The sequence below is a fragment of the Nicotiana attenuata genome, unplaced genomic scaffold (assembly GCF_001879085.1).
Source record: "Nicotiana attenuata strain UT unplaced genomic scaffold, NIATTr2, whole genome shotgun sequence".
Classification (NCBI taxonomy): domain Eukaryota; kingdom Viridiplantae; phylum Streptophyta; class Magnoliopsida; order Solanales; family Solanaceae; genus Nicotiana; species Nicotiana attenuata.
The window spans coordinates 256695-276068 of record NW_017670607.1 but is presented as its reverse complement, the minus strand read 5'-3'; positions in this window follow the sequence as shown (position 1 = coordinate 276068).

Genomic DNA, 19374 nt, shown 5'->3' with positions numbered 1-19374 from the left:
TTGATCTTTTCCTAAGGTGTTAGCCTCTTCAAGGATAACCTGCTCTGATACCAATTGATGTTCTAAACATCAATACCACACAAGAGGGGGTGATCTGTGTGGTACCCAATTTTCGCTCTAGAAGAACCTGGTTCTTCTAGGTGTACTTACTACTACTGTTTGCGGAATTAAAAGTGCATAAAATAAAGAACTCAGAGATTTTTATGTGGAAAACACCTGGCTCAAAAGGTGAAAAAACCACGACCTACTACTCAGTAGGATTTTCCCAAACTTCCACTAAAATCACTGAGCCAAAAACAGCATTTACAAAACTCTTGTAAACCTAAGGATTAAACTCTAATCCCAGTGTGGCACACAGCCTGAACTGCTGCGACACTTTCAAGTTAACTCTAACTTGAATACTCAAAGTAACTAATACAATTGCTTCTATGAAAGCTGAAAAGGTACAACTTTAAACCACCTACTACAATTAAACTAGAATAAGAATAAACACAATAGAATTGGTTCTTCTATCTTGTCCAAGTAGCTTCAGGAATGCACACTTGAATTTCACATAAATTGCCTGCAAAATTGCCTCGCTCTTTTGCTCTCAATTTAGTTTTACTTCTGCGTTTGTGCAACACCTGTAAAAGAGAACAATCATTGTTATTTAATGAGTTAGTAATCAGAGTTTGATTGAGACTCAATTGCTGATCCTTTGTCGAATTTGAGTCCTACAACAATACAAACTCCAACCCTTATCCTTGATCCGGATTAAGTTCTCTTCACATTATTAGACTTCATCTCCTCATCCTTTATGCAACCTTTTCGATCGATTCAGAAGATATTACTGCTTGATCCTTGAGACTTATCTTCTTCACGCGCATCTCACATGTATAAGTAGATAACCACTGTGTCTCACATGATGAACCTGGTCCATGACTGAGTTCATTTTTCAATCTTCAAAACTTCATCTGAACTTGGGCCAACATACGTAGTTGAAGATTCGGAACTCAAATATTCTGAAGACGGCATTCAGGACCCGCTATGGTAATTGCGAGTTTCTTGTGATGTCTTTTGGGCTGACCAATGCCCCAGCAACATTCATGTATTTGATGAATAATGTATTTCAGCCATATCTTGATTCATTTGTTATAGTATTTATTGATGATATCCTGGTGTACTGACATAGCCAGGAGGAGCATGTACAACATTTGAGGATTGTACTACAGAGGTTAAGAGAGGAGAAACTTTATGCTAAGTTCTCCAAGTGTGAGTTTTGTTTCAGTCCGGTGGATTCTTGGGGCACGTGGTGTTTAGTAAGGGGATTAAGGTGGATCCAAAGAAGATAGAGGTGGTTCAGAGTTGTCCCAGACCATCTTTAGCTACTGAGACTCGGAGTTTTCTCGGCTTGGCCGAATATTATCGTCGCTTCGTGGAGGGTTTCTCGTCCATCACAGCGCCCTTGACCACGTTGACCTAGAAGGGTGCTCCGTTAAGGTGGCCGGATGAGTGTGAGGAGAGCTTTTAGAAGCTCAAGACTGCCTTGACCACAACTCTATTTCTAGTTTTGCCTTCAGCATCGGGTTCTTATCAGTATATTGTGATGCTTCTCAGATTGGTATAGGGTGTGTCTTGATGCAGGAGGGTAGAGTGATTGCTTATAATTCATTCCATTTGAAGCCTCATAAGAATAACTAACCTGTTTATGATTTGGAGTTGGCAACCATCATTTATGCATTGAAGATTTGGAGGCATTATCTCTACGGTGTGTCTTGTGAGGTATTTACGGTTCATCGGAGTCTCCAGCACTTGTTCAAGCAGAATAATCTAAATTTGAGGCAGCGGAGATGGTTGGAGCTACTAAAGGACTATAATATTACCATTTTGTATCATCCTAGGAAGGCCAGTGTGGTCGCCGATGCTTGAGTAGGAAGGCGGTGAGTATGGGTAGTCTTGCATTTATTCCTGTTAGCGAGAGACTGCTTGCATCAGATGTTCAAGCCTTGGCCATCAGTTCGTGAGCTTAGATGTTTCGAAGCCTAGTCGGGTTCTTTCTTGTGTGGTTTCTCGGGCTTCCTTATATGATTGCATCAGAGAGCGTCAGTACGATGACCCCTATTTGCTTGTCCTTAAGGACACGGTTCTGCCAAGGAGGTTTCTATTAGGGATGATGGGGTGTTGTGGATGCAGGGTCGAATTTGTGTTCCCAGTGTAAATGGGCAATGTGAGTTGATTCTTGAGGAAGCCCACAGTTCGCGGTATTCTATTCATCCTGGTGTCGTAAAGATGTATCAGGACTTGATGCAGCACTATTGGTGGAGGATGATGAAGAAATAAATAGTGGAATTTGTAGCTTGATGCTTAAATTGTCAGCAGGTGAAGTATGAACATCAAAGGCCGGGCGGATTGCTTCACAGGCTTGAGATACCGAAGTGGAAATGGGAGCGTATCACCATGGACTTCATGGTTGGGCTCTCACGGACTTCGAGAAGTTTGATGCTATTTGGGTGATTGTGGACCGGTTGACCAAATCCGCACATTTTATTCTAGTTGGGACTACTTACTCTTCGGAGTGACTAGCTGAGATCTATATCCGTGAGATTGTTTGCCTTCACGGTGTGCCGGTATCCATCATTTCAGACCGAGGCATGCAGTTCACATCGCAGTTTTGGAGGGCAGTGCAGTGAGAGTTAGGCACACCGGTCGAGTTGAGTACTGCATTCCACCCTCAGACGAACGGACAGTCCAAGCACACTATTTAGATATTGGAGGATATGCTACGCGCTTGTGTCATGGATTTTAGTGGTTCTTGGGATCAATTTCTGCCACTTGAAGAGTGTGCCTACAACAATAGCTACCAATCGAGTATTCAGATGGCTCCGTATGAGGCCTTGTATGGGAGGCGGTGTCGGTCTCCTGTTGGTTGGTTTGGGTCGGGTGAGGCTAGGCTATTGGGTACTGACTTGGTTCAGGATGCTTTAGACAAGGTTAAGTTGATTCAGGATCGGCTTCGTACGACATAGTCTAGACAGAAGAGTTACACCTATCGGAAGGTTCGTGATGCTGCTTACATGGTGAAAGAAAAGGTATTGCTTAGAGTTTCACCCATGAAGGATGTTATGAAGTTCGGTAAGAAGGGCAAGTTGAGCCCTCGGTATATTAGGCCTTTTGAGGTGCTTGAGAGGATTGGGGATGTGGATTACAAGCTGGCATTGCCACCTAGTCTGTCGAGTGTTCATCCAGTATTTCATGTTTCCATGCTCCGAAAGTATTTTGGCAATCTGTCTCATGTTTTGGACTTCAACACGGTTTAGTTAGATGGGGATTTGACTTATGTTCTGGAGTCAGTGGCCATTTTGGATCGGCATGTTCGAAAGTTGAGGTCGAAGAATATAGCTTCAGTGAAGGTGCAGTGGAGAGGGCAGCTAGTCGGGGAGGCTACTTGGAAGACCGAGCGGGAGATGCGAAGCAGATATCCATGGCTATTTGAGACTCCAGGTATGGACGAACATTTGTTTAAGAGGGGGAGAATGTAAAGACTCGGCCGGTCGTTTTGAGTATTGTAGCCACGTTCTCCTATTTATTGCTTATTCTATGCTCATTTGTGGTTATGTGATTTGTCGGGGTGGTCGATTGGGTTCCGGGGATGTTTCGGAATGAATTGGGACACTTAGTCCCAAGATAGGAGGCACAAGTTAAAAGGGTTGACCAAATGTTGACTTATAAGTAAATGGCTTCGAAATAGAGTTTTGATGATTCCAATAGCTCTCAAGGGTGATTTGGGACTTAGGAGTGCGTCCGGATATTGATTTAGAGGCTCGTAGGTGATTTGGGCTTGAATTGACGAAAGTTGGAACAGTTGAAGTTTGGAGAGTTGAGAAGTTTGACCGAGTGTTGACTTTGTAGTTATCGGGCATTGGATTTTGGTTCCAAAAGTTGGAATAGGTCCATTGTACCATTTATGGGCTTAAATTGGGGTGCGGTTCGTGTTTTTTATGTTGTTTGACGAGATTTGAGGTTTCGACTAAGTTTGCATCGTGTATTGAGACTTGTTGGTATATTCGGATAGGGTCCAGGGGGCCTCGGGTGGAATTCGGATTCTTAACGGATTAAATTTGGACTTGGAGCATTGCTGAGAATTTGCTGAACTTCTGGTGTCATTGCACCTGCGGAGGGAGTGACAGTAGGTGCGGTCGTGCATGTGCAGTGGAGTAGTCGCAGCTACGAGTTTTGTGGTGATGGTCTGGCAGCGTAGGTGCGAGGGGCATTCCGCACCTGCGAGGTCGCATATGCGGAGGATAGGTTGCAGATGCGGATATTACCATGGATGACTGGGGGCGCAGAAACGGACTTGGTCCGCAGGTGCGTATCCGCAGAAGCGCTTGTGGCTCGCAAAATCGGAAGCGTAGGTGCACTATTTGGACCGCAGATGTGGAGATCGTGGGATTGAGTTGAAGCCGCACTTGCGATGGATTTTTCTGCTAGTGCGGAGCCATAGAAGCAGCTGGTTATACTGTCCAGTTGGAGAATCTTCCGCCGCTCTCGGCCTCCACACGCAGTAAGTTCCCGAAGGAATGCTTTCGAAGTCGTCGGCTTTCGACGGCGTAGTTTCACGCTCCCCGATGAAAAGCTTCCTTAACAAAAGTCGAATTGACGCTGTCGGAGCCAAAACCTTTTCATTTTTGAATTGAACATCGTGTGGGCATGAATCTGTGTTGAAAATTGGTTGGATCTGACCGTTGTAGAAGATTTCATCAGCAGAAATAGGTGAAAATTTAGATTTTGTTGTTGAGATTATTTATTATTTTTCATTCTTTTCCTCTTGTATTAGCATTGAGTAGTCATAGTTGATTCTTGAGCAATTGTACAGATACTATAAATACACTACCCCTGTATTTTCATTTCTTTTTTTTTTGTAAGTTGAAGAAAAAAAACAAAATATGCTCCTTCTTTCTAGAAGGTTCATTTTCGTGTAACTGCTTCTCTCTCTCTCTCTCTAACAATCCGCCATTAGAGCTCGAATTGAGCTCATCTTTCTCTGTCCTCGATTATATTCAAGTTTTCACATGGTATCAGAGCGGGATGACGATTTAAAGTCTCCTCCCGTTCCAATTTTCCATTTCTCTGCTCCTGGGTTCATAGATTCACTCGTTTTTTTTGGAATTAGGGTTCCCGTGTGAAAATCAATCAATTAGTCAGTCATTCCTGGTAGTTCATCTTCCTCGATAGCCAACTCGAATCATGGAAAACGAAGCTACGGTGACCCCGGCAGCAAACAAAAACCTAGATTCGATAAGTCCATTATACATGCATCCATCGGAAAGCGCTGGATCCATGCTAGTTCCAATAGCTTTTGACGGAACTGGCTATAGATCATGGAGGCGAGGAATCCTCAGGGCACTCTCCGTGAAAAACAAATTAGGGTTCATTACCGGAAAATTTGAAAAGCCGGGCTCTGATTCGGCAAATCTAGATCAATGGGAGCGTTGCGACGATATGGTGACCTCATGGATCCTAAACTCACTGTCTAAGGATCTATCGGACAGCTTGCAATACGTCAATGATGCCAAATAACTTTGGAAAGAACTAGAGGATAGATACGATCAAACTAATGGGACAAAATTGTATCAACTACAAAAGGAGCAACAATATAAGCCAAGGAAGTCTGGATATCACTGGATACTATACAAAAATGAGAAGCTTTGGGAAGAACTTAATACCCTGAATGTTCATGCCAAATGTGCTTGCAAATGCACCTGTGGAGCAAAAGAGAATATGCACAAAGCGGAACAAGATAGAAGACTAATTCAATTTCTCATGGGATTCAATGAAGTGTATACTGTTGTGAGAGGCAGTATCCTGATGATGAACCCTCTCCCAACAATAGCCCAGGCCTTCTCAATCCTCATTCAAGAGGAGAAACAGAGGGAAGTTAAGCCAAATAACAATTTCTCAATGGAATCTGCTGCCTTAAACGTGAGTGGCTCAGGAAATGGCAATTTCAGAACTAGCTACAATCAACAGGGAAACAATGATCACGCCCAACTCAAGTCCTACAAAGGATAAGCGGTCGCTGCAAATATAATCCGGTCTATAAGTCCGGAGTCGAATCCTACAGAGAACTAAGGCTTAGCTGTATCTGTTTAATATCACCAAGAAGACAAGATTGAAAATAAATAAACAGCTGAAAACTAACTATGCTTGAATTGTAAATAATTAGAATAAAGGTCTAAGGTAATGGTTTCCCCCGTTGTTGATTTCCTTGGTTGTATGTTTCTTATAGCGTTGACTTAGTTGCCTCTATCAATCATGAACTCTCCAGCTATCATAAATCTCTCTCAAGCAATTATGATAATTTACTAGACGCACTCTCTCAAGCTACGCTAGCTAGATTCGCATTACAGTTCACTTAGATCGCACCCGAGGTATCGTTATCTCTAATCCAACCTCTAAACCCTCGGTTATGACTCTCGCCTATACTCCGGGAGTGATGTTGTTCAAACAACTACCTAAATATGCACTCTCTCTCAAGCAGATACATAATAAATAGGAACGGCTAATTGAGGATCCTTTCAATTAATCACAATCAAAACATAGTTGAACAAATAGAGATTAAACTAATTCAAACCTATATTACTTATAACAACCAATTCATCCCCAACGGGTTTCACCAAAACCTTAGATTAGAAAAGTTAGCTACTCAGGAAAATAACAAAAATCACAAAAGAATTCATATTCAAAGGTAAAAGAACAAAGAAGAAGATTAAAGATTGATGCCCAATGATCCTCCTTGCCTCTTGCCCTTCCTTAGGTCTAATTTGTGTCCAAAATATGTCCCCTGCTCTTCAAAATAGGTTTAGGATCCCTTTTATACAAGTTGGAATAGTGTAGGGCCGAAATAACCTTGTCCCGGACGAAATAGGACTTCTTTTTGACGCCTGGAGTGGCGCGGCCGCGGCCAAAACGCGGTAGGACCGCGGCCAGACAAGCTCTCTGATTTTCTGCCGCGGTCAGTTCCGCGGTCGCAGTTTCTACCGCATTTTTCACCCTGTTCCGTTTAGAATTTGGAAAAACGTAAAAGATGAAAGTTATAGCCCTTTGAGTTAGCTTTCCAACCATACATTGTGGAGCCCAAATGGAGTTCTGAGCAAAATGTTATGTCTATTTTACTAGACAGTGCGCAATATGCCTCCTCGAGTCTTCGTTTTGTTGTTTTATCATCCGTTGATCCCCGAATACGATCCCGGCTTAATTCCTTGGGCTTTTACTCAGACTTCAAAGCTCCAAATCATTTGAATTCATTCCATAACATCTATATAGCTCGGAATCACTCCTACAAGGCATAAAACACACCGTTAGTGCAAAACACTAGCTATTAAAGCGCAAACTCAACTAAAGTGCAGTAAATTAGAGTGTAATAAGCGACTAAAATATGCAATTATAGCCTATCATCAACACCCCACACTTAAACCATTGCTCGTCCTCGAGCAATCAAACTACACTTTTTTTTATAGACACGACATTTTTAAACAATTCTCCTAACTCATCGCACCAAGAGTATTTAAAATAGACTAAGCACAAAAGTGTAACATCTTCACCTCAAGATTTGACTCACAAGTACCATGCATTATTCACAATTCACCTACTTACTCTAACATAGTGGTCACTGACATTACCTTTCCTTCATGAATCAAGTTCCCTCACACAACACAAGAGAGTAGTTCCTCACAATAAAATTTAAGAACACTTAGGAACTCAAGATAGAAAGAATTCACTCACTCTCAGAAATAACATTCATATGCCACAAAAGATGCACCATAAGCTTGCCCGTAGTGTATGACTCTACTAATCGAGCTCATTCAATCTAGGATCAATTAGGACTTTATTTGGTTGTAACGTAGGCTACGGGACGGGTAGGATATATTTAGATATAAGAGTGACTACACCTCCCTAAGCACTTTAATACATACATTTTAACATTTAAACCCCATACTTATGTCAAACCAAAATTCCACCTTCACATCAATGTAAATTACCCCATTTATCTTTAAGCACACTTACGTCAAGAGCCACCACTTATCAAGGAATTTTTTTTCACAACCATCCAACTATATTTTTTTTCAATTCAAGTGGCTCTTCCTTTTTCAAAACAGTGCACCTTTCTCCTTATTCAATTAGTTCCACTCAAAAGCCAAACCAACCACCCCACACTTTAACTTTTACAAAGTTCATAACAATTCAAGTGCTGATGAGAGGTGAAAAGGTTCAAATAGATGGTTAATTCAAACAAATGGGTAAGGCTTGTAATGTGGTTGCCAAAGAAAAAGGATTATAGGCTCAAAGAGGTTAACTACGATACATAACAATTAGGTGGGTAAAATATACATATCTGGCTCAACAAGAAAACGCCTATATCACTTCCAAGACTGAACAACACTACTATTTCGCTTTGCAAACACACGGGGCAAGTTCTAGGCATCAAATGCAATGCACAGAATAACACCAAACCTCACACACACATGGCACATAACTCACTCAGGATTGGATTCATCAAGATACTCTAGTCAAAGCAGTTAAGCAAATTTAAAATCATACAATTTAAGGTACTTATACAAGAGTCAAAAATTGAGCCTAAGCGTCACAACCAAAGTACTCACTATTCTCAAGGCATAACAAAGTCAAGAGATATTGCTTCAATTCAAAATACAACACAATGGCTCCTATTCCTAAAAAAACTAACTACACCCGGTTCAAATAAAACCCTTTGAAAAGAACCGTGGCACAAAGAAAAACCAAGGGGGAATTATTACACTACCTACAAAAAAAAATCTTTTTTTTTCTTTAGACTTAAATCCCTCAAGAAAATTGTCTAATAGATCCATCATCGGGAAAAGTCCAATCTTTTTTAAAAAAATACTATTTAATTAAACTAATACAGCTAAAGTAGCATGAAAAGTCACCCAGACAATTTCATCACCCCACACTTAAAATTGTGCATTGTTCCCAATGCACACCATAACTAATAAAAGGGAAAAAGAGACTCCCTGGTAGGCCAAAGGCCGAAGCGCTAACAACTCATGGGGTACTCAGACTTCTCCCAAGCTTGGTCCTTCGTGCGGGTACCTCACACTTAGTTCCAGCCATTTGGTTTGCTGTTGCATCCTTCCAATACCTTTGCTTTCCATTCTCCTAAAAAAATAAAAAATTGACACTACAAAAAATAATACAATTAAAAAATAATAAAAAATAAATAAAATAAAGCAATAAAGCTGGGTTGCCTCCCAACAAGCGCTTGATTTAACGTCGCGGCACGACGCGAATCCCTTTTTGCCTCCACCTCGAGCTTATGAATTGAACCCCAAGTTTTGCTTCAAGCTTATGATTATGCTCTTGGGGCGGTACAAATTCTTGCGAGCCAAAAATTAGATAAAATCTTATGCACTTGTTGGCTCTCGACCGAGGAGTGTCACCTTGCCTAGACGGCCTTGAGAAATCCAAAATATAAGGCTCATCTACCTCTTCCTTGGACTCCTTTTTATGCTCATAAGGGTGAATTTCCATTTCACCGTCTGAACATAATGTAGAGAAGTGTTTGGAATGAGGCCCAACGCGCTCAAATACATGAACTTCAAGATTTTTAACCTCCTCAACACCAATCACACTAGAGTCAACTAAATTTGTATCTTCAACGTCCTTGGTTGACTCTAGTATTACTTCTTCAACATTGACATCCTCAAATTCTAGTTGGCTAGGTTGTTGATGTTCTACTCTGACCTCCCCAATTAACACCTCAAATTCATGCTCTTCTTGGCTACTATCCTCAATATTGGCTTGTTGAGCATTAAAAGCTCCAACCACTTGACTCAATTGAGCCTCCAACTTGCGAATAGTTGCCTCTTGCCTTTCTATGTGCAATTATTTCTCATTGTTTTGTTCCAGAAGGCACTTTAGCATATCCTTGATCTCCTTCAGGTCCGCATTCCCAGATTCTTTGTTCCTATTAACTTCACAAGAAAAGGTAGAACCATCACAGTAAGGGGTTGGGGGAAAATAAGAAATATAAGCACAACCATGAAGGTGACCATTTTTACCACCACACACATCACACACATTCCACAAATAAGATTAAGTTGGTGCACATAACTCGCTCTTAGGAACGCTTTGAAAATTTTGCCACGGGTGGTTTCCTTCACAATATGTATGGAGATCAATAGTAGAATTATCTACACCTAAATTCCCATAATTNAAAACAATGTCAGGTCTGCTAGCAGTGAGATACAAGAGTGAACCAATCATACCCCTATACAACTTTTGATCAAATGATGAACCAGGTTCATCAACATCTAATTTAGTTGCAGTTGCAATATGTGTGTCTATTTCTTTGGATTCCTCCATTTTAAACCTTTTGATTAGGTCTTTTGTATACTTCTGCTGATGGATCATGGTTCCATCTGGACTTTGTTTGATCCGTAAGCCTAAGAAGAAGTTAAGCTCACCCATCATGCTCATTTCAAACTCACTCCCCATTAATTTTGCAAAGTCCTTACTTAGCTTGTCAGTGGTGGCCCCAAAGATTATTTCATCAACATAAATTTGCACAACAAGGAGATCCTTACCATTTTCCCATGCTCTTGGGGCTTGCTTGAGTCCATAAAGAGCCTTGTCCAGCTTGTACACATGCTCAGGACATTCCTTACTCTCAAACCCTGGAGGTTGTTTCACAAACACTTCTTCTTTTAGATAGCCATTTAGTAAGGCACTTTTGACATCCATCTGATGAAAAGTAAATTCCATATGTGCTGCAAAGGCTATGAGAAGTATGATTGCCTCTAGTCTTGCAACTGGAGCAAAAGTCTCATCATAGTCTATGCCGTCCTCCTGCCTGTAACCTTGGACCACCAATCTTGCCTTGTTCCTTGTAACTGTTCCATCTTCATCAAGTTTGTTCTTGAAGACCCATTTTGTACCAATGACTGATCTGTCCTTGGGTCTTGGTACTATCTGCCAAACTTGACTCCTTTCAAACTGGTTAAGCTCATCCTGCATTGCATTCACCCAATCTGCATCCTGCAAAGCCTCAACAACATTTTTAGGTTCAATGACATATAGAAAAGCATCAAAAGCGCACAGATTTTTTAATTGTGATCTGGTTTTAACTCCAGATGTTGGATCAGTGATAATGTTCTCAATGGGATGAGAACTTTGATACTTGTGAGGTTTCACAACCAACTGGCTTCTGCTAGATGTTTCTGCCATTTGCTGAGGAACAGGATCATGAACAGGTTCCTTCAAGGAGTTTATTTCAATTCCTCTTTGATTTCTTCCCCCTGTCAGGTTGCCCTGTATGGAAGAACCTATTCCATCACCTGTTCCTTCTGTTGGTGCCACTTTAACCTGAGCTGATGCTTCTGTCAAGTCTTTCACCAATCCAATGGCTTCATCTTCATGTTCCTGTCTCTCAGAAAGAATGTTAGTTTCATCAAATACTACATGCAGACTTTCTTCTACACACAAAGTTCTCTTGGTAAACACTTTATATGCTTTTTTATGTGAGAAATATCCAAAGAATACTCCCTCATCACTTCTGGGATTAAACTTTTCTAGGGAGTCTTTTCCATTATTGTGCACATAGCACTTGCAACCAAAAGCCCTAAGATGGGATATGTTTGGTTTTCTCCCTTTAAGTAACTCATAGGGAGTCTTCTCTACCAGAGGTCTGGTCATGCATCTATTTATTATGTAACATGCAGTGTTTACAACCTCTACCCAGAAGCTGTGAGGCAATTTACTAGAAAGTGGCATGGTTCTAGCCATATCCTCAAGAGTTCTATTCTTTCTTTCAACTACTCCATTTTGCTGAGGGGTCCCAGGGGCAGAGTAATTATGATCTATACCATTTTCATCACAGAATTCAGCAAACTTTGAGTTTTCAAATTCAGTTCCATGATCAGACCTAATAGAGGCAAGTTGATTTCCACTTGTTTCTGAGTTTTTCTAACAAATGCAGAAAACGTGTCAAGTGCTTCATCTTTGGAGGTTAGAAATAGAACCCAGGTAAATCTAGAATAATCATCAACTAGCACCATTACATATCTCTTTCCACCTCTGCTCATGGTTCTCATTGGACCACATAGATCCATATGGACCAGGTCCAACGACTTGGTTGTACTGACCATTTTCTTGCTTTTGAAGGATGACCTTACTTGCTTCCCCATTGCACATGCCTCACAAACTTTGTCTTCCTTGAACTTGATATTAGGTAACCCTACCACCAAGTCTTTAGAGACTAATTTGTTAGGCTGATTTAGACTTGCATGACCAAGTGTTTTGTGCCACAGGAGGGGGTCATTAACCAACACACTTAAACAAGTGAGTTCATTTTCTGAAAGAGTGGACAAATCTACAATGTAAATATTGTTAACTCTTTTTCCCTGCAAAACAATCTGGTCAGTGGTAAGGTTAATCACAAAGCATATGGTGGAGGTAAAAGACACAAGGTTACCTCTGTCACACAGTTGTGACACACTTATTAGGCTATATTTCAAGCCATCTATTAGGTAGACATTCTCTATTGAATGAGAATCTGTTTTGCCTACCTTTCCAACCCCACTGATCTCACCTTTCTTTCCATTTCCAAAGGAGACATTACCTCCCTTTAAGTTCTCAAGTGAAAGGAACTGGTCCTTGTCCCCAGTCATTTGTTTTGAGCAGCCACTATCCATATACCATATTTGGCTCCTCCCTTTCACTTAGACCTGCAAAAGGAAATCAGGGGTTAGTCTTATGAACCCAAACTAGTTTGGGTCCCTTTCTATAAGCAAAATGGTGAATCAAATTCCTTCTTGCCTATCCAAACAGCTTATTTTTTTCTTGAACAAAAGCTTTGTTCTTTTGACTGGCTTGTTCTTTTGCCTTACATTTATATTTGTAATGTCCAGTCTTACCACAGTGTGTGCAGATTTTTTTTTCAGGAAGTGTGAGGTACTTGCTATTAGGATCCCATTTTGGAGCTTGAGTCCCATAGCCAAGTCCTCTTTCGTTGCTACTGTGATGCTCTTGCAGCCAGGAGAGTGCATCAGAAGCCTTGTTCCACTTGCAAGTTCTATCTAGTTCATGTTTCACCTTTCCTAGATCTTCCTTTAAGACTTTGATGAATTCATCTTTCTTATACAATTCATATTTCATTTTTCCTAAATTTTCTTGTAGAGTGAGATATGTGTGATCAGCTTTCTTCTTTCCTGTTCCTAATTTCAGTTTTAGGTTTTCAGACCTAAGTTCTAGGACACTGTTGTCAAGTTCAAGAACCTGGTTCTTCAACTCAGCATTTTTGTTATCACTCTCATTTGCCCTACACTTTAGACTTTTGCATTTTGCTTTTAGGATCACACATTCCCTAGACAGAACTTCCTTCTCATTGTTAATTATTTCAGATTCATCAATGAAGTCTAGTAATAGCTCAACCAACTTTTCTTTAGACAAGAATCTAATCTTATCTTTGAGATGAAGAATACTTACCTCTTGTTCATCATCTGATTCTCCGATGGCCATCAGTGCTTGCTCTTCTTCAGCTTCATCTTCTGAGTCTTCATCTGAGGTTTCTCCCCAAGCAGCAAGCATAGCATTGGTTGAACCTTTGTTTCTTTTTGGTTGAACCTGTTCCTACTTCGTGTTCCTTCGTTTAGCTTTTTCTTTCTTCCACTCAATTTCCCATTGAGGGCAGTTTTTGATCATGTGATTAGTCTTAGCACACTTGTGGCAACCCTCATTGGTCTATTTCTCAGGAGCTCTTGTCTTGTTGAAGGTTGTACCTCTTGAAGAACCCTTTCCTCTCATTAGGTACTTTTTAAAATCTCTAGTGATCATAGCCATCTCATCATCTTCCAGATCTAAACCTTCAGCAATTCTGAGAGCTAAGCTTCTCTCCTTCTTGGGTGTATCCATCTTCATGGTTTGCCTTCTCATTTCATAAGCATTCAGATTTCCAATCAGTTCATCCAGTCTGAGAGTAGAAATATTCTTGGATTCCTGAATAGCAGTGATTTTGCTTTCCCATGTGACTGGCAGAACCCTTGTCAGAATTTTCTCAACCTTGTCTTCTTCAAGAATAATAATTCCAAGAGACTTAAGTTCATTTGTCAGTGTAGTGAACATTTTATATATCTTCTAGATAGTTTCTCCTTCCTTCATAGTAAAATTCTCGTATGGAGAATACAACAATGTTCCTCTTGATCTTTTCACTTGAGGTGTTCCTTCATGGGCCACTTGCAAAGTGTCCCATATCTCCTTAGAAGTAGTACAGCTTTGGATCCTACTGTACTCATCTGGACCTAGTCCACACAACAGCCATTTCTTGGCCTTAGCATTTTTCTCCCACTTTCTCAAATCTTCAGCAGTACAGTCAGCCTTTATCTTTGGCACATCAACTCCTTCAGCATTCTTCTTTGTGGTCGCTAGGGGACCATCAGTGACTATGTCCCAAAGTTCATAGTCTTCCCCTATGATGCGATCTTCATCCCGTTCTTCCACCAAGAATAGTACTGACCGTTGAAAAGTGGAGGTCTAGCAGTGGATTGCCCTTCCCAGTTCCCAGGTAGTGCACTCATTTTGATCTTTTCCTAAGGTGTTAGCCTCTTCAAGGATAACCTGCTCTGATACCAATTGATGTTCTATACGTCAATACCACACAAGAGGGGGAGTGATTTGTGTGGTACCCAATTTTCGCTCTAGAAGAACCTGGTTCTTCTAGGTGTACTTACTACTACTGTTTGCGAAATTAAAAGTGCATAAAATAAAGAACTCGAAGATTTTTACGTGGAAAACACCTGGCTCAAAAGGTGAAAAAACCACGACCTTCTACTCGGTAGGATTTTCCCAAACTTCAACTAAAATCACTGTGCCAAAAACAGATTTACAAAACTCTTGTAAACCTAAAGATTAAACTCTAATCCCAATGTTGCACATAGCCTCAACTGCTGCGACACATTCAAGTTAACTTTAACTTGAATACTCAAAGTACCTAATACAATTGCTTCTATGAAAGCTGGAAAGGTACAACTTTAAACCACCTACTACAATTGAACTAGAATAAGAATAAACACAATAGAATTGGTTCTTCTATCTTGTCCAAGTAGCTTCAGGAATGCACACTTGAATTTCACATAAATTGCTTGCAAAGTTGCCTCGCTCTTTTTTGCTCTCAATTTAGTTTTACTTCTGCGTTTGTGCAACACCTGTAAAGGAGAACAATCATTGTTATTTAATGAGTTAGTAATCAGTGTTTGATTGAGACTCAATTGCTGATCCTTTGTCGAATTTGAGTCCTACAACAATACAAACTCCAACCCTTATCCTTGATCCGGATTAAGTTCTCTTCACATTAAGAGACTTCATCTCCTCATCCTTTATGCAACCTTTTCAATCAATTCAGAAGATATTGCTGCTTGATCCTTGAGACTTATCTTCTTCACGTGCATCTCACATATATAAGTAGATAACTACTGTGTCTCACATGATGAACCTGGTCCATGACTGAGTTTATTTATCAATCTTCAAAACATCATCTGAAATTGGGCCAACAGTGAGCTGACGAGAGTTCCTACATAGCTACATTCATATTATTTTCTGGGTAGATTATGGTTCACGCCATGTTATAACTGTACTATTTGTGTTATCTTTTGTCTATTAGATTTTTTTGCTTCACAATTATACTTGAGACTAGACTTGTGTAGAGTGGTAGACTCGCTATTGAAAAGATCGGACGAACTTCATGACTTGCCACAAAATAATTATACTCCTTTTACGAAATGTTTCCACAATATATATGTTTCCTCGAAAAGTTTCCATTACATAAATTATAACTCACACGTTTATTCGTGAGTGGGGTCAAGGACCCAGTAAAGTTTCTTATTTTGATGGAATCGGGCCGTTCGCCTCAGTAGGACTTATGTACCACACTCTCATGGGAACGGGCCGTTCACCTCTGCAGTTTAATAGATGCCTCTATGATTCGTGTCGTTCGACCCTCCGCAGTGCACAAATTATGATGGGATCGGGACGTAGCGCCTCGACATTTCTATAAAAAATAAATATCCTCATGAAATCGTGCGTAATATTTTGCAAGAAGCCTATGTATCTGTGAGTTTTTCCTTATTTGAAGTACCTATTTGTTGAGGTCCAATATATATACAACAACAAAAACAACAACCCAGTAGAATCCCACCCAGGGGTCTGGGGAGGGTATTGTGTATGCAGACCTTACCCCTACCCCGGAGAGGGTAGAGAGGCTATTTCCGGGAGACCCTCGGCTCAGAGACAATAGATTTTTGTTCACCTCTTTATTGTACGTGATATTATTGGAGCGCTAGTAAGTGTTGATGTCGACCCCTCGTCACTACTCCTCCGGGGTTAGGCTAGATACTTACTAGGTACACGTTGATTTACGTACTCTTACTCTACTTGCTGCACATTTTTATGCAGGTACTTTTATGTCGAGTGGTCCTTTGGGCGCGGAGGCGCAGATGATGCGGGGACTTAGGCAAGCTGCATTCCATATTATGATCCGCAGCCACCAGAGTCTCCTTAAGAGTTATTTATATTTTTCATGAATAATTTATGTTACGATATATGCTGTATTTTATTTTACTCCCTAGTTGATGCTCATGCACTTGTGACACTGGGTTTTGGTGGCACTTATGAGTTGTTTTATAGTGTAGTTGGGAAAATATTATCATTTACTCTGTAAAATTTATTTCTTATTATTTGACTGAAAGAAAAATTATGATTTCAAAAATACTAAAATGAGTACTTAACTGATGTATTGTTGGTCTGCCTTACAACGATGTTAGGTGCCATCACGACCTTTAATGGATTTTAGGTCGTGACACTTAGAGACTAGGTGTTGTCATCACATTCTACAAAAGGAATTGGGGTCGTGACGAGTTTTTATCAGAGCTCTAGGTTCATAGGTTTTTTGAGTCACAAGCAGATTTAGTAGAGTCACGCGGATCGGTACAAAGACGTCGTTACTTATCTTTGGGAGGCTACGAAGCTGTTAGGAAAAGATTCGCTTCTTTGATTTCTTATCGTGCAAAATTTTTGACTTCAGATTCTAAATTTTTGTCTTTCTATTCTCTCATACATGGTGAGGACACGTACAGTTGTATCACATGACCAGACATCTGCGCTCCCTGCTAGAGCCGCATGAGGCAGGGGCCGAGGAAGAGGCTGAGGACATCCACGTGGTGAAGTGTCACGACCCCAGTTTGCCCTCCGTGAACATGTTGTGACGGCACCTAATCCCTACGACTAGGTAAGCCTAACAATGCGGGAGATAAACCATAATTGCGGAAGAAAGTAAATAAACTGAACTAGTAAAATAAAATGGGGTTTAAGGTGCCGCTCGACACCTACCACAACAATTCTCGAAGCTAACAAAATTCCAAAAACCCAAAAACTCATAAATCACAAGCTAAGGGATATATAAGAGGCTCTGACTCAAGAATATCTATACAAAGGAGAAATACTGAAAGAGCTTTACTTATTACAAAAAGCTGGAAAGGGACTCCTCGGTTTGCGGACGTAGCAGATATACCTCGAAGTCTCTACCGATACGCCTCCTTCCAAGGCTGACAGAACTGAGTGGGGGTTACCTGTATCTGCACAACAAAAATGTGCAGAAGAGTAGCATGAGCACACCACGACGGTGCCCAGTCAGTATCAAGACTAACCTCGGTGGAGTAGTAACGAGGAACAGTTAAGGCACCTACCGGTCAAATAAACAGTATAATCATAGGAATAATGGAACCGATATATAAATATGTAAAGTCTGCATGAATGACAAAAAATGCTACAATTCACAATAAGAAAAAAAAAAGGACAACAGTAACAACGAGAATATAATAAAATGATGATACGAAATGATGGCAGAATCACAATCCAAATCCTAAGGTCACAACACAGCAAGGGGAAAACAAATCAATAACTCATATCCTACAATGATGTTCACATAAGGTCTTACTCAACTATTTCCACAAATTTACCAATTCTCGGACAACCACTACTCACAAAAATCCCGGCATCTGAATCTAACACTTGGCATCCTGTGCCTCCAATCAGTCTCACAGTCATACTGACAACTGACTGGCTAACTAGGGCCACTCTCACATATATAATGTATAAACGAGGGCGTATCTCCACCCTTAGTAAAAATCGGAAGGAATTCACCTCTAACGGGGGTGTCCAACTACGTGTATGCTTGTGCATGTGTTTTTAGCAAGAATTCTACCAACTAGTGAACATAAAAAGGAGAACGGACCGCACGTACGATGTTTCCTCACAACTTCCAAGCGGTAAATCTCATACAGGTAAGCAACCCACAAACACAATATTAAATAAATAGGAATGCCTCCACAGGCCTTCACAATTCTTTACAATCAACCCCTGACATTGCCCACCTTATTTCGCCACGTGTGCAATTAATAACATAATAAGCGCCGCCTTATTTCGTCACACGTGCATCATAATGTTCCCACCTTATTTCGCCATATGCGCAACCCACATATGAGAATTTAACATATCCCGCCTTATTATGCCGCATGTGCAAAACATTAATAGCAACAATAGCACAGCAAAGACATCGTGCAACCCTTAAATAACAACCGCACGGCAGAGACCTCGTGCATCACAGTACCAATAGCCGCACGGCAGGAACCTCGTGCATCATAATATCAACGACCGCACGGCAGAAATCTCGTGCATCACAATCTCAAGTACCACACAACAAATGACAATATATACAGGAACAAAGTAAGAGAATCAACTCAGGTATTTCCGTTCACCAATAGATGGTACAACTAACTCATAAGGAATAACCGTAAGAGAAATACTAAGCGAAATAGGAACAACTCAACAAGGGAGAAATAATGCGAAACAACGACTCCATAATACTCAGTTCAACAACAAGGAAGTTAATATGAATCAAATAATTACAATTAAGGAAATATCAACTAAACATAGGATATCTAACTTCTTTCCAATTAAGACCAATTAATTATACGAGAAATAGAAATAATGCTTTCCAGATAAAGACAAGCAGTTAGGAATGATAATGTGACTATATAAGGGTAAAGGACTACAGTTAAACAAGTAAATGTCAATTAGGCAACAAGAATAACCAAAAAGGGTAGATAAATTCCAAATAAGTCATGTAGAGGTGAAACTAAAAACAGGGAAGTCAATCGCATCAAGAACAACTTCATATTCGGTGATTACAAGGATCTAATAGCCTAAAAGGGGCAATTTTCCACAAATAAATTTGAGCACGCACTCGTCACCTCGCGTACAAGGAATACAATCAACAATGAAGACTCAAATCCATAGGGGAAGTCCTCCACA